At 36.3% G+C, this 25,679-nt stretch overlaps 1 non-coding gene across 1 annotated transcript; it reads right to left on the bottom strand.

Annotated features, from left to right (window-relative positions):
* Positions 1-8,134: 8,134 nt before the first annotated feature.
* LOC127124246 (small nucleolar RNA R71) lies at positions 8,135-8,241 on the bottom strand. The gene has a single exon (XR_007803865.1). It is a non-coding gene; the product is annotated as a small nucleolar RNA R71 (small nucleolar RNA).
* Between the last annotated feature and the right edge of the window lie 17,438 nt (positions 8,242-25,679).

Here is a 25,679-nt window from a genome sequence, read left to right as displayed (position 1 = left end):
CTCTATCTGTAGAGAGTCAGGCGACTATTGAAGGGTTACTAGTGGTGTGTGAATTTCCAGATGTGTTTCCAAATGACATTTCTAAATTTCCTCCCAAGAGAGAGGTGAAGTTTACTTTTGATCTTGTACTTGGTATTGGGTCAGTTTCTATGGCACCATACAGAATGTCCGCATAAGAGTTGGGAGAATTGAAGAATCAGTTAGAAGGCTTACTTGAAAAGATATTTATTATACGAAGTGTATCTCCTTTGGGAACTCCGATGTTGTTTGTGAAAAAGAAAGATGGTAGTATGAGACTATGTGTTGATTATCGACAGTTGACTAAAGTGACGATCAAAAATGAATATCCACTTCCGAGAATCGATGACTTAATGGATCAGCTAGTAAGGGCATGTGTATTTAGAAAAATTGATTTGAGGTCAGTTTACCATCAAATCCGAGTTAAAGACGAGGATATTCAGAAGACGGCTTTTAGAACCCGATACGACCATTACGAATATCTAGTGATGCCTTTCGGAGTGTCTAATGCACCAGGGGTGTTCATAGAATATATGAGCTGTATTTTTCATACGTACCTTGATCAGTTTGTCGTAGTATTTATTGACGACATATTGATTTACTCTAATTTGAATGAGGAGCATGCAGAATATTGAGAGTTGTACTACAGGTACTTAAATAAAATAAGTTGTTTGTAAAATTGTCGAAGTGTGAGTTCTGGCTACCTGGAGTGAGTTTCTTGGGTCATGTTATTTCTGGTGAGGGCTTATCAGTGGATTCGTTCAAGGTAGATGCAGTACTACAGTGGGAAACTCCTAAATCAGTTACAGAGATCATAAGTTTTTTTGGGTTGGATAGTTACTATTGTAGGTTTATTGAAGGGTTTTAAAATTTAGCCCTTTCGTTGACTCAGTTGACTCGAAAGGGCCAGACCCATGTTTGGGATATCCATTATGAAGAAAGCTTTAGAGAACTAAAAAAGAAGTTGACTAAAACTCCATTTTTAATTTTACTAAATCCTTTTGAACTGTTTGTGGTATACTGTGATGTGTCTAAAATGGGTTTATGTGGTGTGTTGATGTAGGATGGTAAGGTGGTGGCGTATGCTTCACGATAATTGAAAGTACACGAGAGGAATTATCCCACTCAAGATCTTAAACTAACAACAGTGTTATATGTGTTAAAAATATGGAGACATTATCTTTATGGCTCAAGGTTCGAGGTATATAGTCACCATAAGAGTTTAAAATACTTATTTGATCAAAAAGGAGTTGAACATGAGGCAAAGGGGGTGGTTGGAATTTATGAAGGATTATGACTTTGGTTTAAATTATCATCCAGGTAAAGCTAACTTTGTGGCTGATGCTTTAACTCGAACGTCTATTCATATGTCAACATTAATGGTTAGGGAATTGGAGTGAAAAGTTTAGAGATATGAGTATAGTTTGTGAAATGACATCGAAAAATGTGATGTTGGGTATGTTAAAAGTAAACAATGAATTCTTTAATGAGATCAAGGAGAATTAGAAACTGGATGTTAAGCTGGTAGATCTATTTCCTTCAGAGAACGCAAGTGCAAATTGTGATTTTAAGGTAGATGAATATGGAATACTGAGTTTTGAGGTAGAGTATGTGTGCCTGACAACCCTGAACTGAAGAAATTGATTCTTGAGGAAAGTCATATGAGTAGTTTGAGTATTCACCCTGGGGTTACAAATATGTCTCCAGATCTCAAGAAGATATTTTTATGGCCAGGAATGAAGTGAGATGTAGCATAGTTTATGTACGTGTGTTTGACTTTCCAGGAGTCAAAAGTAGAACACCAAACCTTTGGGTTTGATGCAACCTTTGGAAATTCCAGAGTGGAAGTGGGATAATATTTCCATGGACTTTGTGACGGGATTACCGAATACTCCTAGAGGGTATGATACTATATGGGTGATTGTCGATAGATTGATGAAATCCACATACTTCATTCCAATTAGCATCAGTTTCTCTTTACAGAAGTTAGCTGAGATTTATATATGTGTGATAGTGAAGTTGCATGGAGTTCCTTTGAGTATAGTTTCTGACAGATACCCTCAGTTTACATCCAGATTTTGGGAAAGTTTATAAGATGCTTTGGGTACTAAACTGAAGTTGAGTTCTGCTTACCATCCACAGACTAATGGGGAGACTGAGAGAACTATTCAGTCATTGAAGGACTTGTTAAGGGCTTGTATACTCGAGCAAGAAGGTACTTGGGATGGTCACCTGTCTCTGATCGATTTTACTTATAATAATAGTTTTCATTCTAGTATCGGAATGGTGCCATTTGAAGCATTATGGTCGGAGGTGTAGGACACCTCTGTGTTTGTAGGAATCGGGCGAGAGTGTTGTACTTGGACCGAAGATTGTCCAATAGACTACTAAAAAAGTGAAGATGATCTGAGATAAAATGAAAACAACATAGAGTAGGCAGAAGAGTTATCATAATGCGAGAAGAAAAGATTTGGAATTTAAGGAAGGTGGTCATGTGTTCCTTAGAGTTAATCATATTGACGGGTGTTGGACGTGCACTGAAATCAAAGAAGCTGACTCCTAAATTTATTGGTCCATATCAGATTTCTCAAAGAATTGGGGTTGTTGCTTATAGAGTGGCCTTACCACCCGATCTTTCGAATTTACATGACGTGTTCCATGTATCACAACTTTGGAAGTATATTCGCGATCCATCTTATGGTAGAAGCATTACCTATGAGAATTGAGGATCAGAAATTGAAGAAGTTGAGAGGCAAAGAGATTTCTCTAGTGAAACTTAGGTAAGAGTAGCTGGAGGAAATATGATTTGGGAGCTGGAGAGCTGGATGCGGGAAACATACCCCAAATTGTTCTTGTCAGGTAAATTTTCGAGGACAAAAATATTCTAAGTAGGGGGAGAGTTGTAACGCCTTGGAATTTTATTATTTGTTTTCTTAATATTATTGTGCAATTTGTATGTGTTGTGATGTTATGTTGTCTTAAGGGAGACCCTTGAGGGTATTACACCAACCTTAGAAATTAGAATTTAAGGTGTGTGTGTGGGGGGGGGGGGGGGGGGGGGGGTGAGCAAAAAGGTAGAGATATGGGGATGGTGAGAGAAGTAGTGATTGTTACTATTATTTAATTAGGATGATTTATATAAATAATACTAGTAAGGATGACTTATATAATAGTAATAGTTAATATTTAAATATTTATTTTAATTATTATTGTTACAGTGATATATTTTTGATTTAGATTTGTTAAAATAAATATTTAATTTTGATTTAATAAAATAATAATATTAAATTTTAAATAAAAATAGAAAATTGGTTTTTATAAGGGAATTAGAAGTAAGAAGATGGAAAGTTACAAAACACGTGAAAACTTGGGAAAAGGAGAGCTGGAAGAGACGAGGAAAAGATAGAAGGATTAAGAAAGTCACAATTGTCAAGAATTGGAGCTTAACAATCTAAGGTAAGGGGGAGAGAAAATATTCTTATAAGGGTGTATATCCATGAGAGGGTAGTGAAGGGTTCTTCCCTCTTAGGTTTATCTTTACGATGTTTTTGATTGAAATTATTGGTGGTTTGAAATGTTTGTATGACGAGATGATTAGGTTGTGATTTTTATATGTAAATCCTTGATTGTTGTATGAATTTGATGTTATGATGCTTGCCGAATTTTTCTGTCATGATCATGGAATAAAGATTTTGGGGATATGAACATGATGAACAAATTATGAGAAATTATAAAGTGATAATGTGTTGGTGTTTGGTGAAGGAATTATTGATATATGTACATGGTTGATAATGGAAATCCTTGAAAGTATTATGAGGTCCGGGTGTTTATAGGATGGAAATTGGGGTGTGAGATGTGTTGGGTTCGTACTGTTTTAGTCCTTCCGAACAACATCATTTTTTAAAAACCCTTTGTACGATTTTAGTCATAACTTTGACTCGTGTCTGGTTTTAAAATGGGGTTTGATGCATTGGTTAGATGAGAGGGATTACTAAAATTTTGGTTCAGAGGGGAAATTATTTTATTGGATTTATGAGAGGGTTACAGTAGGTGGAAAGAAGTGTAAAAATATGATGAATATGAATGAAGTCTGTATCGATAATTTAATCGTTGTCTCACGAATGATTGGTATGTGTGTTGATGATGTTAGTGGTAGTCTAGAAGGGTAGACTACGTATTTGGTAAGTGTATTGAGTGATCAATGGTGGACCACGATGTATCATAATATTTGCGTGTGTTAGAATGAAACATAATGAAGTTCGTATCAGTAAATTATTGTGACATGGTGAATCATTTGAGTTGTTTGTTCACTTATGATTGTAATAATCCAGAAGTGTGGATCATGTTGTGCATGATTGTAGTTGTGTGATCGATTGTGGATCACGTAATGAATAATGATAAGTGTATCTGTTTCATTTTTTCCATGCCATGCATTTATAAATTGTTGAGTTAGTGGAGATAAGTTTAAGTTCGAAGGGGAAGTTAAACTTATCCACAACTTCGAAGGGGAAGTTCTGGATTCCAAATGGGGAATCGAGTTTGTATAATGAACCATTGATAAACAATTGGTACCACATGCATTTGGTCGAGTTATGGAGTCTCATTGCATTTTCATTATATCGTGTGGTGTTTAATTATGGTGAGGTTGTGGATTGTGAATGATTGTGGTGCATTATGCATGAATACTATCCTTAGCATGTTATGCACCGATTAATTATATTAATGTATTTCTCACTTCCTTTTTGTTTGTTGTGTTTGTACTCCTTTGGAGTACAGAAAATCAGGTACCTGAGTAGTTGACGGTGCATGATATGTTACTATCAATCGGGTCTTCTAGTGGTTTCGCTCTGATACATAACACCGAGGTTGTTTTGTCTATGAGGTTGTTTTACCTATATGTTTTTCATGCTATGTATCTTTAAATAATAAGGATTGTTGTTTTAAACTATTATTGTTTGGATGTTTGGATGCGACTTTGGATGCCGAACAAAAATTGTTTTTAATTATGCTGTAACAATGTAATTTATATGAGTTGAAGTAAATTTTTAAACTTCAAATTATTTGGATGTGACATGCTACTTAATTTAATTATTTATATTTTATTTATTTATTTGAATCGGGAAGTAGGGTGTTACAAAGGGGTTGATAACTACACACGAAGGCTTGAAGCATAATTGGTGATATTGGAAGATTCAAGAAATGTAATTCTAGTAAAGATTGCGTGGAAGAGTTTGGTAAGTGTGTTGTATACAAGTCAAGATCCAAATAGGAGATTTATTTTCTCAGTTGTATTATGGATTGGTGATTGTATGAACTCTTGGAAATATTTGTCGAATAGCAAGGAACTATGCAGGTTCCAATGGAAAACCATTGAAGAGTGCACACAAGCATTGGTTAATGCAGGTGGAATACCGATTTTATGGTCTGCTTGAAGGAAATATTATGAAGAGTGGAATTTTGGAAGGCGTGGATTTGTTATAGCTCACATGTTTGGAATTGATTAGATTGAAATTGTGTAGAAATTTTAGGTTTTTCTTGTAATTTATTGATGAATTATATTATTATTTAAATGTAAATTATGAAATTGTAAATGAATAATTGGATTTTGACTTTGTTATGGAAAGATTTGAATGTGAATTAGTATGGAAAGTTTAATTGAATGGTTTAATGGAAAATTGTTTGTAAGGATTAAATTTGTAATGGGATTGAATGTTATTATGACTGAGGATTTGATAACACGAAATAGTATCACATTCTAGGACTCAATTTAATTAAATTATATTATTATTTACTTCAATTTATTTCATTTTATTAGATATTACGCGGTATTTTCTTTCTATTTATCTCAGGTGGTTTATTTGAAGCACAAGTAAAAAAGGAAGAAAAGGAGGTGCAAAAAGGAATGAAAAGAAGCAAATATCAAAAGCCAAAGCCCAACCCAAAAAGCACAGGCGCTGTGCCTGTGACGAGCGTCACAAAGGCTGTGACGAGCGTCACGCTTTACACACTTGTGTGACGAGCGTCACACATGGTGTGACGGGCGTCACACCATTCTCCTATATTTTTGGCACAAGGAACGCAACAGACCACGTTGAAGCCGACTATCATGCTTGACCGTTTGTAACGTGAAGGCTATGTACACAGAAAACCCTTGGAAGCAGTTACAAAAAGTACCAATATAAATAGCAGCTTTTAGAAAAGCTCGGGGTTCGTTCAATTTTCCTCCGTCGTGCAATTTTTCTTCTTCCAGCCGTGCAAGCATACCACTATTTTTCTTTACTGATTTTGCTTTTAATTGCAGTTTTATTTTTATTTTCTTTTCCAGTTAAGCTTTCAGCATTTAATTAATTCTTTTTCGCACAATAGTTTCTACACCGGAAACTATTGTGTACCTTTCACCGGATCTAACCTTACGTTAGAATCTAGTTTTTTTATTCCTTCGCTTTTATTTTTTTCTGTTTGATTGAAGAATTCAAGAACAAATCCAACCGGCCTGTGGTGGAGTGTTCAAGACTGCTATTTAATTTCTCAGGTTCTTTAATTATTGTTTGAATTTATATATGCCCGGCTTTATTGTTGATTTATATTATTTGCCTGAGATGAATTTGTTTATGCATGGTAATTATTTAGATCTGTTTAGCATGTCTGGCTAATTTATTTAGGTATCGGTATGTAAAGTAAGCGGAATGAAGGAATCAAAACCAAGTTGGTTTAATTAAGTTTAAAATTAAAATCACTCTTTTTACGGTCTCAATTTACAGGTTTAATAACAAGGTTTTTGTACGAAAGTAAAAGACATAAAGAAGTTAAAAGCAATAGAACGAGAGTTTGAGTTTTTGACTGGACAGTGTAAATTGGACATTAATTCTAGATCAGGGCGAGAGCAATTTTTAGAGTTAATTAAATTCTAATCTTTTTCAAAAAGTATTTTTAAAGGTTGAATGTGAGGACGAGAGTTAAGCATTTGAATTTAATTATATAACCTAAGTCAACAGAGCGAGAGTTTGAGATAAGGGTGTTTAAACGATTAGTGTTTTCTTAAAAAGAGTTTCTACGGATTCTATTGTTTTCAAAAAGTGGTTTTTGACTTAACTAATAAGTGACAGCTACGTTAATATAAAATCATAGTTTATTCAACAGAGCGAGAGTTTGAGATAAGACTTTTAATCAATAGTGTCAACTGAAAAGATTTATTTTAAAACCAAGAAACCAACGAAGAATTGATTCCCTAATTACGACGAACTACATACCGATATCCGCTTATTAGATATTTATTTTAGATCTTATTTTAGTTTTAACTTTTCCCCCAAACAATCAAAGTATCATATGCCTTAGCTTTACGAAGTAACCTTAGAAAACGGTATATCGATTCATAAGTCCCTGTGGGATCGATATCTTTTAAAACTACGCGATAGAACTGTGCACTTGCAGTTTGTACCCCAAATTCGACTCATAAAGTCGAGCGATCAAGTTTTTGGCGCCGTTGTCGGGGACTTTTATTTAGTCGATATCGTAACTCTTCTGTTACGCTGTAGAGACTAAGGTTTTTTTATTTTTATTTCTTTCGCTGATTTGTATGCCACATACTCGCTCACAAGGCGAGCCGTTCTACTTACGAATCAACGATATCGAACTATATCTCCGAGTCTTACGACGAATTCGGGAATATCGTGCTGCAAACAATCTCCCTCCTGTTGAACTTCCTGATTTCAAAAATATTTTCCCTTCGATACCCGAGATGGCAGAACCAGCTCGTGCTCTTCGAGATTACGCCGCTCCATCGCAAGATGAACCGCATTCGAGTATTGCTCCACCCGCAATCGAAGCAAACAACTTTGAACTTAAACCTTCATTGTTGCAAGCAGTGCAACAAAACCAATTCTCTGGAAATCCTACCGAGGATCCAAACCTTCATTTATCCGTATTTGTCCAATACGCTGATACTGTTAAAGCTAATGGTGTCACTTCAGAGGCAATTCGACTTCGTCTTTTTCCTTTCTCGTTAAGAGATAGCGCTAGAAGATGGCTTCAATCTCTTCCTTCAAACTCAGTCACCACATGGAACGAGTTGAAGAAAGTTTTTCTTGCTCGATATTTTCCGCCGAGCAAAACAGCTATGTTAAGAGCCCAGATAAATGGATTTAAACAGAAAGATAACGGGTCTCTCTTCGAAGCATGGGAAAGATATAAAGACATGATGAGACTTTGTCCACACCATGGTTTAGAAGACTGGTTAGTAATTCATACCTTCTATAATGGTCTCTTGTACAACACGAGGTTAACAATAGATGTCGCCGCAGGTGGTGCACTAATGAACAAACCATATGCTGACGCTTACCAACTTATCGAAAGCATGGCTCAAAACCACTATCAGTGGGGAAGTGAACGAACAATGGTAGAAAAACCTCAAACGAAAACTGGCATGTACGAGATAAGTAACCTTGACCATGTTAACGCAAAAGTGGATGCTCTGGTCCAGAAAATTGAAAGTTTAAATGTATCACCTCCAGCCACCGTGGTAGCCATAACTCAGAATTGCGAAGTCTGTGGAATCCAAGGTCACACTCCTGCAGATTGTCAACTCCTAACAGGAATCCAAGCAGAGCAAGTGAACTATGCTCAAGGAAGCCCCTACTCGCATACCTATAACTCAAATTGGAAGAATCATCCCAATTTTTCATATAAGAGTAATAATGCTTTATACGCACCTGGACAATCTCCAAATCAAGCCCTAGCTATACCTCCGGGATATCAAAAGCCGATCCCATCTACACCTAACAATAACGCCCCTAGGAAATCCAACTTGGAAATCATGATGGAAAACTTTATAGCTTCTCAACAGCAAACCAATAAAGATTTCTTAAACCAGAATGTACACACTGGCGAACAAATTAAACAACTAGCAAGTAAAGTAGATGCCCTGGCTACCCATAACAAAATGTTGGAAACACAAATATCACAAGTAGCTCAACAACAAGCGCCTACTGCTGCCCCAACTGGTACGTTTCCTGGCCAACCCCAACCTAACCCAAGAAGCCACGCTCATGCAATTATACTGAGAAGTGGAACGGAAGTGGAAGGACCGTCTGACCCAAGGATAGAAAACCAAAACTCTAAAAAGTCAACTGAGGAGGAAAGTGAACCTAAGGAAAAGGAAGAGACTAATAAGGAAACCGTAGAAAAGAAGGAACCTTATGTACCTCCACCACCTTATAAACCACCTATCCCTTACCCTCAAAGGCTTATTAAAACCAAAGATGCGGGCCAATTTAAAAAATTTGTTGACCTACTAAAACAATTAAACGTTACAATTCCGTTTACAGAAGCTATTACGCGGATGCCCTCATATGCCAAGTTCTTAAAAGAAATTCTTTCTAATAAAAGGAAACTTGAAGATAGCGAAACCGTTACACTCACCGCTGAATGTAGCGCTATAATCCAGAATATGCCTCCTAAACTCAAAGATCCGGGTAGTTTCTCTATACCCTGTCACATAGGAAAATTTGTCATCGACAAAGCCTTATGCGATTTAGGAGCCGGTATTAGTGTTATGCCTTTATCCATATGCAAGAGACTTGAAATGGGAGAATTAAGACCAACTAAAATGTCTGTGCAACTAGCAGATCGTTCCGTTAAATATCCTGTAGGAATTCTTGAAAACGTTCCAGTGCGCATAGGTCAATTCTACATTCCAACCGATTTTATAATTATGGACATTAGAGAAGATGAAGTTACACCCATTATACTGGGAAGACCGTTCTTAGCAACTTCCGGTGCAATCATAGACGTAAAACGAGGACGACTCACTTTTGAAGTAGGAGAAGAGAAAATTGAGTTCATTCTGTCCCAATTTTTGAAAGCACCTGCAATAGAAGATACATGTTACTTCATGGATATCATCGATGAATGCATAAAAGAAACGAAAAAAGACAAATCATCTGACTATCTTGTAGAAGACAAACTTAACCAGTGTTTAGCAATAACACCGGATCCTACGCAATGCCTTAAGAAACCAACCCTAGACCTGAAAACACTTCCCAAAAATCTGAGATATGAATTCCTAGACTTAGAACTTGAACGACCAGTGATAGTTAATGCTGACCTAGGAAGACTCGAAACAGAAAAACTCCTGCATATCTTAAGAAAATATCCAACCGCGCTAGGATACAACATCACCGATCTTAAAGGAATAAGTCCCTCTATTTGTATGCACCGCATCATGCTAGAAGAAGACTGTAAAACTTCTAGGGAACACCAGAGGAGACTAAACCCGATCCTGAGTGAGGTAGTGAAGAAGGAAATAACCAAGTTATTAGAGGCAGGTATCATATATCCTATATCTGATAGCCAATGGGTTAGTCCTGTACACGTAGTACCAAAGAAAGGAGGTATAACAGTTATTGAAAATGAAAAAGGAGAAACTATAACCAAACGAATCGAATCGGGATGGAGAATATGCATTGACTATAGGAAACTAAACAAAGCAACCCGAAAAGACCATTTCCCTTTACCATTCATTGACCAGATGTTAGAACGATTAGCAAAATATTCTCATTTCTGCTATCTAGACGGTTACTCAGGCTTCTTTCAAATACCGATTCACCCTGATGACCAAGAAAAGACAACGTTCACATGTCCCTTTGGTACCTTCGCTTATAGACGAATGCCGTTTGGCTTGTGTAATGCTCCTGCAACCTTCCAAAGGTGCATGATGGCAATATTCGCCGATTTTCTAGAAAACATCATGGAAGTATTTATGGATGACTTTTCCGTATGCGGACAAAGCTTTGAAGAATGCCTTGAAAACCTAGAAAGAGTTCTAGAGCGATGTGTAAAAGTAAACCTAGTACTTAATTGGGAAAAATGTCATTTTATGGTACAAGAAGGAATTGTTTTAGGACACATCATCTCGAACAGAGGAATTGAAGTAGACAAAGCCAAAATAGAGGTAATCGAAAATCTTCAACCCCCGAAAACTGTGAGAGAAGTACGAAGCTTCTTAGGACATGCCGGTTTTTACCGACGATTCATTAAAGACTTCTCTAAAATAACTAAACCTTTAACCGGGCTATTGATGAAAGATGTTGAATTCATATTCGACAATAGATGTTTAGAAGCATTTCAAACGCTTAAACAAGCACTGATCTCCGCGCCCATAATGCAGACACCAGATTGGAATGAACCATTCGAAATAATGTGTGATGCCAGTGATTACGCTGTAGGTGCTGCTTTAGGACAACGAAAGGATAAAAAGCTTCACGTTATATATTACGCAAGTAGAACTCTAGATGAAGCACAAATGAATTACGCCACAACCGAGAAAGAACTTCTAGCAGTAGTGTTTGCGCTAGATAAATTTCGTTCTTACCTGGTCGGAGCCAAAATAATCATCTACACTGACCACGCTGCTATCAAATACCTCTTAACAAAAAAGGATGCTAAACCTAGACTCCTAAGGTGGATCCTGTTGCTACAAGAGTTCGATTTGGAAATCAAAGACAAGAAAGGAACTGAAAACGTAGTAGCAGATCACCTCTCTAGACTTGAGAACCTTGAACCGGAAAGAACATCAATCAACGATGATTTCTCGTACGATAAACTTATAGCTACTTTGGAAGAAAATAACGCCGATAAACAGGTAGAAACCACCTTAGCTATATCTGTTACACCGTGGTACGCTGATCTCGTCAATTATTTAGCTGCCGGAATAATTCCACCTACTTTATCCTACCAGCAGAAGAAACGATTCTTTTATGACATAAAACACTATTACTGGGATGACCCCTTACTTTTTAAAAGAGGCCCCGATGGTATTTTCCGTCGGTGTATACCCGAATAAGAGGTAGAAAATATAATCCAACACTGTCATTCCGCTCCTTATGGTGGACATGCAAGTACATCCAAGACCTGCTCTAAAATCCTACAAGCCGGTTTTTATTGGCCAAATATATGGAAGGATGTACATGCGGCTATTAAGAAATGTGACAGATGTCAACGCACAGGAAACATATCTAGACGTGACGAGATGCCACAAAAAGGCGTTTTGGAAGTAGAGATTTTCGACGTGTGGGGAATAGACTTCATGGGACCTTTTCCATCCTCTTTCAGTAACAAATACATACTCGTGGCAGTGGACTACGTATCGAAATGGATTGAAGCTATAGCTTCTCCAACAAGCGACACACGAGTAGTAACTAGACTCTTTAAGAATATAATATTTACAAGGTTTGGTGTTCCAAGAATAGTAGTCAGTGATGGTGGATCGCATTTCATATCCAAGGTACTCGAAAAACTACTGCTTAAGTATGGCGTAAGACATAGAGTAGCGACACCTTACCACCCTCAAACCAGTGGGCAAGTGGAAGTGTCTAACAGAGAAATCAAACAGATACTAGAGAAAACAGTCGCCACTTCAAGGAAAGACTGGTCATTGAAATTACCAGAAGCTTTATGGGCTTACCGAACTGCCTACAAAACTCCCATAGGGACAACCCCATTTAAGCTCATTTATGGAAAATCCTGCCACCTCCCGGTAGAATTAGACATAAAGCCTATTGGGCTATTAAAAATCTAAATTTAAACTATAAAGCCGCCGGTGAAAAGAGAATCCTTGATATAAGCGAATTAGAGGAACTCAGAAGAGACGCTTACGAAAATGCCAGAATCTACAAAGAAAGAACAAAACAATGGCATGACAAGCGCATATCAAGGAAAATCTTCAAACAAGGCGATACGATCCTTTTATTTAACTCTAGGCTAAAGTTATTCCCGGGAAAACTACGATCTAGATGGTCAGGTCCTTTCCAAATCACCAAAGTTTTTCCCAGTGGAGCGGTAGAAATTAAAGGCAAATCTATGGAACCATTTACCGTAAATGGACAACGTCTAAAACATTATCACTATGCAGAAAACAATGAAGATTTGCAAGTCTTACACTTAGACGAAATGCCTCCAGAACTTATAGATTATAATTGATAGTTTTTATGTCGAGCTTGCGACATTAAACAAAGCGCTTAGTGGGAGACAACCCACAAATATTTATATTATTTTTTATTTCTTCCTTAATTATTCTTTTAATTTTTATTTAGTATTCTTTCTTAATTTATTTTAATTTATTAAAAACTTTTCTCTTCTTCTTTCGGCATTTGGCCAAATCCTGACTAAAACTCTTGTTTTTCTTTTCTCTAGCTAACACTAACCTGATGGGACAAATTGACCGTATGGGTATCAAATTCAGAGGAACAGCTCAGAAACAAAAGTTTGAGGAACTAGCCACGAGAGAGATGCTACCTAGTTTGTATGCTGATGACTGGGCAATGAATGCCCTGGGAGTAAGAGAAAGTGTCATGTATTTGTTGAATCAGATTGGGTGGGAAACCTCTCCTATCCGTAGACATTTTGTCACTTACCGGAGACTAACACTAGAATTCCTTAGCTCTCTGATCTATCTACCCAGCCATGGAAAAGGAATAAGCAGAGGTTTTATCCAGTTCAGAATGTTTAACATGGAGTACCAATTTAATATTCAAGACTTTACCAACCTTTTAGGTTTCCCTACCTCCTTTGACACATTCACAGGGAGCCAAGAAGAACTTTTTGAATATAGAGAACTTGAACACTTTTGGGGTAACTTGATTGGAAATGACGATCCCGAGGAACATGAGTTTCTCTCTGGAAACATACATAACCCGGCCTTTCGCTATTTCCATAAGATCCTGACCCACACCTTATTTGGGAAGAAGCCAAACAGTACCACAGTTTCACGTGATGAACTCTTCATCATATTTTGTGCTTCCCAGAACCGTCCAGTAAACGGTGCAACTTTTATGCTAGCAAATTTAGACCACCTTATCCAAGACGAACGAACACCAATTCGAATAGGCGGTTTGATAACCATGATTGGTAATGCTATCGGATTACGTCAGCCTATGCTTGACTTAAGCCCTTTTTGTGGCATTACTATTATGAGTATACCCTTCCTCTTCAACACTATGTTTATAGCAAACCTAGGGTCTGACGAGTTTGAGCTTATAATTAATAACCAAGTTCTTTGCCTATTCACCATGCCCGATCCTAGGACTAGTGTTCATAACCGCAATAATTGGCTCTACAATCTGAACGAAACCCCCTCTCCTGCTAGATCCACTGAATCCATCCAGGACTATGAGATTTATGATGACCAGATTCCTTATGCTGAATCCGACCCTCAGACACCATCTGGTTACTATGATATTGATCCTCCTCCTCAACCTGTTCAGACCGAAGAATCGGCAATACCCGACCTTAGACATCATATGCCCGGAACTGATTATAACACCGCCATTGAAGCTTTGATGTCAGAACAAGACGCCCTCAGAGAAGAGTTCGCTAACATGAGACACGAATTTCTAGGATACATGAACGGTATGAAAATATAGTTTCACGAGTTGCTAAACCGTGTTAACTCCTTTGCTCCTCCGGCCAGAGATCATGCAAATGGATAGAAGTTGTTTTTCTTAGTTATTTAGTTTTAAGTTAGATTATTCATTAATGTTATTTCAAATTATGTTCGCATTTGTTTCTCTTTCGCATTTTTGTTTTTTTTCTTCCAATGTTACATTATGATTATTTTATGAAGATATTGATTTATCCTATTTTATTATGAATTATGCGATATCTATCAATGATGCTCTCTACTGTTGCTGCCTACATAAATTATTAAAAATATAATATAATTATGCACTATCATACAAAGTAGAATAGCATGCAGGGAAATTTAAATAGCAAAATAAGATAATCTGAAACAAAACAAAATAAATAATAAAAATAAATTACCAAAATCATTATGAAGAACGCAAGCAAAAACCATGTCAATATGACTGTGTGACGAGCGTCACACAATCTATCACGGACGTCACGCTAAGTGCTTGTGACGCCCGTCATGCCCCTGTAACGAGCGTAACACCCCTCTGACTAGGTGAATGTTACAAAGACGTTGGAGACGACCGTTACACCTCTTCACCTTTTTACCTTCCCCATTTATTCACATTTACCCACATTTATTTACTTTTCAACCACTCCCTTTCCAACTTCAAAATTTTTCCTATAAATACCCACCATACCTTTCTTCCTACATCACAACTATTCTATACAATCAAATATATTTCTTTTCTTTCCTAATTACTTCTTCCAACTCATTCATCAGTATGGCGGGAAATCAAAATTTTGGAAACATCATCTTCCGATCTGAAGATGATAACTATCAAAGAGAGCAATTCGAGCGTTTCCAACAACGAGGTGTCACCTCTACCAGGTATCCTGATTCAACTTGTTTACAACAATTAGGATTACTTCAAGGTATCGAGTGGATGCTCCGCCTTGCTGATTTAACCTTTCTATGCACGCATAATCAACCCACCTACCCATCCCTAACCTTAGAATTTTTAAGTTCATATGCGTACAACACTCCCACCGGTGAAGACGAATTCTTAATCGGTACCGCAACCTTCCGTATGTTCAACACCGAGTACTCCCTATCCCAAAACCAATTGAGCACCATGCTACAATTCCCCATAGAAGGTCAAGTCTACCCCAGAATCCCTCCAAACTTAAACTGGAGCACAATTGCCGCTTTTGACCTCTTTAGGAAAATATCCGGTGTAGATGCCAACAACTGGGAAGAGCTCCTTGTTTCCCATATACATAACCAAACTATCCGATACTTCATCCGCATCCTACAAAACACAGTTTTTGGAAGACCGAACAACAGCAAGGTCAACGCAAAGGAACTATTCTTCCTCGAATGCGTCTTCGAACCGAATGCTAAGGTAAATGCCGCCTCCTTCCTATTTCATCATATCCGCATCTTATGTGCTAAAGGCCGTCAACCTTTTGTAATTGGTGGATTAATCACCACCATAGCACTTGGCTTAAACCTAGGGGACCGACTCCAAACTTTAGAATCTTTACCTCCCCTATTTATGGACATAGGCTACTGTCGGTCCAGCCGCCTAATAAAGAACAGAGTAGGTGGAAAGTATTATCTTATGGTGAATAACCAGGCAGTCCCAAGCGTTGTTCTACCCAACATCGCCCTAACAGATGTCACCAACCCCAACCGCCACCTCTATGATCTGAATGCTCCCGAAGCTACCGAGCCTTCACATGCAAACCCGTCTTCCGACGAGTTCGACGAAATGGAGCAAGGTGATCATGCTCCTGCACAACAATCAGTCCCGCTCAACCCTTCCGATAATGCAGCTGGCCCATCCTCACGACGTCGTCGACGAAGAAGGCCTGCAACCAACGACGACATCATGGATGCTATTGATGGTATGCAAGCACAGAATCTCGAAATGATGCGCCAAATGCAACAACAACAGGAAGCAAGGAATGCCATAACCGACCAGCGGTTCACTGATTTGCTTAGCAGGTTTGACAACTTAGAAGTACATCAACGATCACCAGGTCCAAGAACAAGAGGCGGCAGGCCGCATTAACTTTAGTTTCCTTTTCCTTTCTTTTTGTAATTCATTTCTTTTCCTTAAAACATTGGGGACAATGTTTCATTCAAGTATGGGGGGGGAAAACCGTGTTCTGTCTATCCTCCTTTTTCTTTTTCAAGTATGTATCTTTCTTTTCATTGTTATTTCCCTTATAAAAAAAATTATAATATAGATTTATTTTAAGTTAAGTCCCAAGTGTGAAAAATTCCTATTATCTATTCCCTCAAAATTTCCATGAGCCATAACAAAAATTTAACACACCCAATAAGTATAAAGGTCGCTTATTTTATCAAACTTGAGACAAATTAAGACTAAAACTATTACCGCCCCGACACTCTAAACAAACCTCAACATGTTAGATCAGGATAAGTACCTATTATACCAATCCCTTGAACTTTTAGTTTTATAGTAACCCCGAGTAGTTTATACGAGAAGTCAGCACCATCTTAATAGCAAACTACGTGGAGAGCCGATGAATATAAGTGAATGATTCCCAAAGTAACATAAAAAAATATATATATCAGGAAATGCACTAATTAAGTTAGGTGATCCTTACCAGATCATTTAATCTAAAGGTTGCAGATCATACAAAAACATAATATGAAAGATCCATTATGAGTTGGTTCAGCAGGTATCTGGTACTGAACTTGGTAGGGCGGACTACGGTCCGATCCCCCGCAATTTGCAATGGACTGACAAACGAAGTTATCCGACTTATGTACCAGAACTTCTAGCTAAAAGGGGATCAGAATCACTAACCGGTTACTCCACTATGTGCGCGAAAAGATAAAGGGCTTAATGTGATTTCGCTAGAATGAAAACAGGTGAAATAAGAGTAAAGGAACTAGGATAGCTATAATGGCATTACTCGAACTGGTTTGCATAAGGTGGGGTTATCTGAGATTGTGACGGTGGTTGTTAATGTCGAGATTTAACTCAAGTTACTTCTAAACAAGGTTTACATGCGACCTAGTACGAATTGATGTGTGTTTTGGAATTTCATCTGGCTAAATTTTAAAAACAAGTTCTATACTGTATTTTGCTTGAGGACAAGCAAAGATCTAAGTATGGGGGAGTTTGATAACATGAAATAGTATGACATTCTAGGACTCAATTTAATTAAATTATATTATTATTTACTTCAATTTATTTCATTTTATTAGATATTACGCGGTATTTTCTTTCTATTTATCTCAGGTGGTTTATTTGAAGCACAAGTAAAAAAGGAAGAAAATGAGGTGCAAAAAGGAATGAAAAGAAGCAAATATCAAAAGTCAAAGCCCAGCCCAAAAAGCACAGGCGTTGTGCCTGTGACGAGCGTCACAAAGGCTGTGACGAGCGTCACACATGGTGTGACGGACGTCACACCATTCTCCTATATTTTTGGCACAAGGAACGCAACAGACCACGTTGAAGCCGACTATCATGCTTGACCGTTTGCAACGTGAAGGCTATGTACACGGAAAACCCTTGGAAGCAGTTACAAAAAGTACCAATATAAATAGCAGCTTTTGGAAAAGCTCGGGGTTCGTTCAATTTTCCTCCGTCGTGCAATTTTTCTTCTTCCAGCCGTGCAAGCATACCACTATTTTTCTTTACTGTTTTTGCTTTTAATTGCAGTTTTATTTTTATTTTCTTTTCCAGTTAAGCTTTCAGCATTTAATTAATTCTTTTTCGCACAATAGTTTCTACACCGGAAACTATTGTGTCCCCTTCACCGGATCTAACCTTACGTTAGAATCTAGTTTTTTTATTCCTTCGCTTTTATTTTTTTCTGTTTGATTGAAGAATTCAAAAACAAATCCAACCGGCCTGTGGTGGAGTGTTCAAGACTGCTATTTAATTTCTCAGGTTCTTTAATTATTGTTTGAATTTATATATGCCCTGCTTTATTGTTGATTTATATTATTTGCCTGAGATGAATTTGTTTATGCATGGTAATTATTTAGATCTGTTTAGCATGTCTGGCTAATTTATTTAGGTATCGATATGTAAAGTAAGCGGAATGAAGGAATCAAAACCAAGTTGGTTTAATTAAGTTTAAAATTAAAATCACTCTTTTTACGGTCTTAATTTACAGGTTTAATAACAAGGTTTTTGTACGAAAGTAAAAGACATAAAGAAGTTAAAAGCAATAGAACGAGAGTTTGAGTTTTTGACTGGACAGTGTAAATTGGACATTAATTCTAGATCAGGGCGAGAGCAATTTTTAGAGTTAATTAAATTCTAATCGTTTTCAAAAAGTATTTTTAAAGGTTGAATGTGAGGACGAGAGTTAAGCATTTGAATTTAATTATATAACCTAAGTCAACAGAGCGAGAGTTTGAGATAAGGGTGTTTAAACGATTAGTGTTTTCTTAAAAAAAGTTTCTACGGATTCTATTGTTTTCAAAAAGTGGTTTTTGACTTAACTAATAAGTGACAGCTACGTTAATATAAAATCATAGTTTATTCAACAGAGCGAGAGTTTGAGATAAGACTTTTAATCAATAGTGTCAACTGAAAAGATTTATTTTAAAACCAAGAAACCAACGAAGAATTGATTCCCTAATTACGACGAACTACATACCGATATCCGCTTATTAGATATTTATTTTAGATCTTATTTTAGTTTTAACTTTTCCCCCAAACAATCAAAGTATCATCTGCCTTAGCTTTACGAAGTAACCTTAGAAAACGATATATCGATTCATAAGTCCCTGTGGGATCGATATCTTTTAAAACTACGCGATAGAACTGTGCACTTGCAGTTTGTACCCCAAATTCGACTCATAAAGTCGAGCGATCAGGGTTTGAATGACATTGAATAGAATGGTTTAAGGAATTAAATTAATGGTTGAAATTGAGAACTAAAAGCAAATTCAAGTGAGGTTTTAGTAATGAAAAACAAATGAATGTTTTGGCTTGGTTAATTCAAAATGTCCAAATGTAAGTGTTAATGAATGAAAGGTATATAGCTTCTAACAAGCCCAAATGACAAATGAATAATCAAAATTCATGAATGACATAACAAATGAACATGAATCAACATGGTAAACCATAAACTAAAATTAGTATAATCAAACAATTGATCTATTGACTTTGGTCAATTGGTTGACCAAAAAGTCAACAGCTGACCAAAAGACACATTGGTCAAGAAATGCATTTGAATATATAATGCAATATTATTGTATGATTGATGCACGTTGAACCTTGTGGACTATGAGTGAACGAAGAGCCTAAATGGAAACAATGATCTTGAACAAATGTACTATGAAAATGTTAAAATGCAATGAATTTAAAGGACTCATTATGAATGACCCAAGGTATCATACTAGATGAATCAACAACCACAAGGGCATCACACCAATGATTGGATGATATGTCCTCTTAAGTTAGGGTTTCAAGTCAAGTAGTAAGGTCATGTGAACAAGAAACAAGCATCAAGCATCATGGATCAAGAAGCAGACTCAAACCATATGGCCCATAGCACTAGGGTTTCACAATATCAAAGTCAATAAGATGAACACAGACAATCACTAAGGATCCATAAGAAAGCTCACATCATATGCCACCTAGAATTAGGGTTTTAAGATTAATAATGAGTTAAGGACATGGAACACCTCACAAACAAGAATTAGGGTTTCCAAGATCACCCAAAGCAAGCAAAAAGCACCACAAACAAACTCACACCAAAGTGGCTAACAAAACTAGGGTTTTAAGGTTAAGTGAGATATTATGATCAAGGGGCATACCCCACCAACAAGAGCTAAGGTTTAGGCTTGATACACATGAATACAAGGCCAAGAACCCAACCACAAACTTTTGAATCTGATGTTGGTTAAAATGAATGCATGATGCACATGAATGCAGATGAATGTGTACAGATGAAACCAAAACCATGGATTAAATGGAAAGATGAAAAGGGTAAGGAAATTTTTTTGGTATGACAATAGGCAGCGAATAAGTAATGAAAGAAAGAAGAAAGACACACAAAGCTATCTTGGTTTCTCTCACAAACCAATAGTAATCCAATCCCCTTGTACTTACAAGAGATTTTCACTATAATCTCACAAAATTACAATTTACTGAAGCACACAAGCAAGAGACTTCTAATGCTCAAACAAAAAGTAAGAGACTTGATTGCTCAAGCACACAAGCAAAAGACTTCTATGCTCAAGCACACAAGCAAGGGACTTAAAATGCTTAAACACTAAGTAAGATACTTCTAACAATCTACTAAATAAAAGATTGTTTGGGGTAATACAATTAATATGAAATCAGAGGTGTAGGAAAATACAATACAAGAGACTCTTAAGACTTAGGGATTTCTAGAATATACAAAGATAAGAAATCTTAAGTTAAACTTGTACTTGTGTTTTCATAGAGTAACTACTCTTTTAATATCAGTGGTTTATTCTTGTTCTTCAAGTCATCAACTCCTTAAATAGAGAAGGAAAAGAGACGTTGGAGAGGTTTCACAAGAGAGTATTTGAGAAGCTTCAATAGAGACATTGAGATGTTTCCTTAAATGGTTAATGTCGTTGAAAGCTTGTTTGAAATCCCTTTGCTACAAAAGGAATTATCACTTACATCCCAAATAACTCTAGGAGAAAAATCTTAGGCCTTCACGTGATCAGAAGAAGAAAAACTAGCCTTAGAGTCTAACAATCACCTATCAGAGTCACCTTGGTCTTTGTGCTTTTTTTGGCTTCAGGTTCTGATCATCAGAGGCAGACTTCTTCAAAGTTTGGTCTTCAGAGGCTGACTTCTTCAGACTCTGGTCTTCAGACGTTGACCTCTTCAGAGTCAAATCTTCAAAAGTAGACTTCTGATCCTTCATATTTTGATCTTTAAGCTTCTCTTTAGATTATTAGAACCAATACTTAGACTATTCCTGAAATTTTAGTCTACGGTCCTGCACACTTGAACAAATATTAGTATACCTAATTGTTCTTTACATACTTTTTTATCATCAAAACCTAAGGGATATGGTACAACCCAACTTTTTTTCCAACATATAGTACAATTTAAGCAGCAAAATCAAAATGACTGATACATTGGTATTCTCAAGGACTATATTACCAACGACTATCAAAGATTTTCTCTCCACTATCCATGATTTTAGGCTCAAACTCGTACCACAATTACAACTGTGAAATTGAAGAAGTTTCCAATTCTATCCTCCAACAACATTATTCATTATCTATATAAAAAGGACAAAGAAACTGTGAAGATAAAACTGATCAACATACAAAGAACTTTCATTGACGAAACATTTATACGAATGCTGAAAGAATTTCAATAGAGAAAATGAATATCGAGAAAGAGAAAATAGAGAGAAATACTTAGCACTTTATTTCATATATTCAAGTGTAAAGTCTGTTTATCATTGTATGTATCTGCTTATTTAGAAGCAATATTGTAAAAGCAAACCTTGTATTTAATAGTTCTTAAATTCCTTGGGGAACTAGGTGTTTGTCAGAAGCCTCAAGAAGTCATTGACGGGTAGTCTTTGAGTTTTAATTCCTTAAGGGACTAAGTTTAGTCAGAATCCTTGAGAAGTTAATGACATGTAGTCTTTGACATTGAAATTAGGTTTATCATTGGATTATGTCAGGTTGAGAAGGAAAAATCACTATGACGAGTCGACTGGACTAACCTTGACGGTGAACCAGGATAAAAATACCTTATCATTATTGTTATTGTCTCTGGGTCGCAAAAATCTATCATATTTGAAACCCAATTCAATCTCTCCCTTTCTTGTGTTTCCTAAACATTAAATTGGTATCATAGCTTCGGTTCTGGTATTCACTACTTTGTGTCACACACTTAACCATGTCAGATAAAGATCCATAGTTTGAAACACATAATGACTCATGCAGACAATGATAAAGATCATTATTCTGCCAAACCTCCATTCTTTGATGGAGAAAAGTTTGACTATTGGAAAGATAGAATCAGAAGTTTCTTGATAGGTTATGATGCAGATCTATGGGATATGGTAATAAATGGTTACACACACCCTACAGATGCAAATGGTATAAAGCTTGAAAGAAACATAATGAATGAGCAGTAAAAGAAGGATCGCAAGAATCATCATAGATCCAGAACTATACCGTTGAGTGATATTTCATATTTATAGTATGAAAAGATTACAAATAGAGACTCTGCTAAGTCTATACTCCCTCCGTTTTTTATTATAAGTCATTTTTGACTTTTTACACGTATTAAGAAACGTAATAATTATGGTATAAAAATGAAAAATTATGAAAGATTTTACAAAATTGTCCTTCATTAATGGTATTGGAAAGACAAATTGATATAATTGAAAGAAGGGAGAATAATAAATATTTAAGGGTATAATAAGAAACATAGCATTAATGATTCATTAGTATTATAAAGCGACTTATATTGTGGTACAAAATATTTTCCCAAAGCGACTTATAATAAAAAACGGAGGTAGTATTTGATTATCTGAAAATGACTCATGAAAGAAATGAGCAAGTTAAGGAAACAAATGCCTTGGCTTTAATCCGTAAGTATGAAGCCTTAAAAATGGAAGAAGATTAAATGATCGAGAAGATGTTCTCAAGATTTCAAACTCTTGTAGCTGGATTAAAAGTTTTGAATAAGGGCTACACCAATGAAGATCATGTCAATAAAATCATCAGAAGCATGCTAAAGAAATGGAAGCAAATGGTGACAACACTTAAGGTGTCAAAGGATCTGAACATCACGACTATGGAAGAACTTATAAGTTCTCTAAGGAGTCACGAGATTGAGATTGAAGAGGATGAGGCCTAGAAGAAAGTAAAATATGTGGCTATGAAGTCTAAAGGCAAGCCCGAGAAGGCTAAAGCTCTTCAAAGTTGAAGAAGGAGAGTCTGAAAAAAGCTCTGAAGAAGAGGATGAGTTGTCTCTACTCTCAAGAAGGGTCAACCAACTATGGAAGCAAAGACAAACAAACTTCAGAGGCTACATAAGAACATATGGATGATCTGAGTCAACCTCTAGACAGAAGAAGTCTAGAGTTGTCAAGGATGTTTCCTACTTTGAGTGCAAAAAGCCCGGACATATAAGAATGAGTGTCTCAACCTCAAGCCTAAAAAAAAATTCTTCAGAGAGAAGAAGAAGGTTCAGATGGAAACCTGGAACAACTCTGAATCTTTAAAAGATGACTCTGAAGAAGAGAAAGCTAACATAGCTCTGAAAGCTAGCACTGAAGAATCATAATCAGAATCAGATTTAGAATAAGACTCAGACTTTGACGAAGTATTTTCTCATCTCACTCATATTGAATTAGAATTATTCTTAGTTAAGATTCTTGAAAAGTTTCAAAAGATTCAACAAAGATACAAGAATCTGAAACAGATTCATGTAGTCGATTCTGAAGCCCATAGTGAATTTCTGAAAGAAAACTCTATTTAAAAAGAAAGAGTTAGTAGTTTAGAAAAAGAAAACTCTGCCCTAAAAAGCAAGAGTGAAAAACTTGAAAAATAAATTCTTTCAGAAGCTCCTATGGATTATGAACATGCTTCCAAGAGATATGAAACAACTTTTCAAAAATTCCTAGAAAAGAACATAGATAGAAGCAAGATGGCTTCAATGATCTATGAGGTAAGTGGAAAAGAGAAAATAGGAATTAGTTCTGTTAAACCAAAGAACTTTATGTTCAAGCCTAAATCCAAAGAGACAGTGATAAATCCAAAAGATTTATACTCTAATTTCACCTATGGTCACACACATAATATATATTCTTCATATAAACCCTGGGTTGATAAAACCTTTGGGATAACTAACCACAAAGGACCCAAAAGATGTGGTACCTAAAAACAAAATAATCTATGTTTCGAATATCCTTAGCAGCCAAGTTGAGACACCATGGTACCTGGACTCTGGGTGCTCTCGACACATGACAGAAAGAAGGCATATATTCCAAGAGCTGAAACTTAAGCCTGTATTACTTATATGTAATGGTTCCCTTACCTCTATTACTAATTTTTTATTAGTTGAAGGTATAATGCATAATATCTTATCCATAAGTCAATTAAGTGACAATGGTTATGACATTATCTTCAATCAAAAGTTTTGCAAAGTTGTGAGTCAAAAGGATGGCTATGCACTCTTCAGTGGCAAAAGGAAAAACAATATTTATAAAGTCAGACTTTCACATTTAGAAAAACAAAAGGTTAAATGCCTTATGTCAGTGAATGAAGAGCAATAAACCAGGCATAGACGATTGGGCCATGTTAGCATGAGAAGAATATCTAAGTTAAACCAAGGATGAGCCACATTTTGTGTTTGCTACCTTTTGTACACAAGTGTAAAATGAAAAGAATTTAAAAATCTTCAAAGTCAGAAGTGATAATGGAGGTGAAAAGAATTATTTTGAAAACCTTTTTTGAAAATAATGGCTTTTCTCATTATTTAACCTATCCCAGAACTCCTTAATAGGATGAAGTTGTTGAACTGAGAAATCTCACTCTGCGAGAAATTGCCATAACCATGATCTATGAGACATATATTGCTAAGCACTTCTGGGCAAAAGCAGTAAATATTGTATGTTATATTCAGAATAGGATCTCAATAAGACCGATTCTAGAGAAGAGTCCATATGAACTGTGGAAGAACAAAAAGCCAGCCATTTCATATTTCCATCCATTTGGATGTACTTGTTATATGCTTAATACTAACGATAACTTGAACAAGTTTGATTTCAAATCTCAAAAGTGTATCATGTTAGGATACTCTGGAAGCTCAAAAGGCTACAGAGTTTATAACATTGAAAACCAAATTGTTGAATAATCAATACATGTTAAGTTTGATGATAAGCTTGACTCTGAAAAGTCAAATCTAGTTGATAAATTTTCCGATTTAGAAATTTAATATTCAGACGCTAAGGGTAAAGCTTTTGGAGATGCTAAACAAGAAGTTAAAACATCGGAACCAGAAGTTATTGACACATTAGAACCTCTGAGGAAGTTCGAGAAAAGATCTTATCATCATGAAGGTTTGATTATGGGTAAAAAGACAGAACCTATCAGAACCTGATCATCATTCAGACAAGATGAAGAAATGCCTCTGGGACTAGTGTCAGTTACAGAACCAACATCCATTGATGAAACTCTTATAGACTCTAAATGGATTTTGGAAATGCAAGAAGAACTGAATTAATGCTCCAGAAATGATGTTTTG

This window comes from Lathyrus oleraceus, chromosome 2, assembly GCF_024323335.1.
Source record: "Lathyrus oleraceus cultivar Zhongwan6 chromosome 2, CAAS_Psat_ZW6_1.0, whole genome shotgun sequence".
Classification (NCBI taxonomy): Eukaryota; Viridiplantae; Streptophyta; class Magnoliopsida; order Fabales; family Fabaceae; genus Lathyrus; species Lathyrus oleraceus.
The sequence above is the reverse complement of the archived record's forward strand: the minus strand, read 5'-3'. Positions and strand labels throughout refer to the sequence as shown.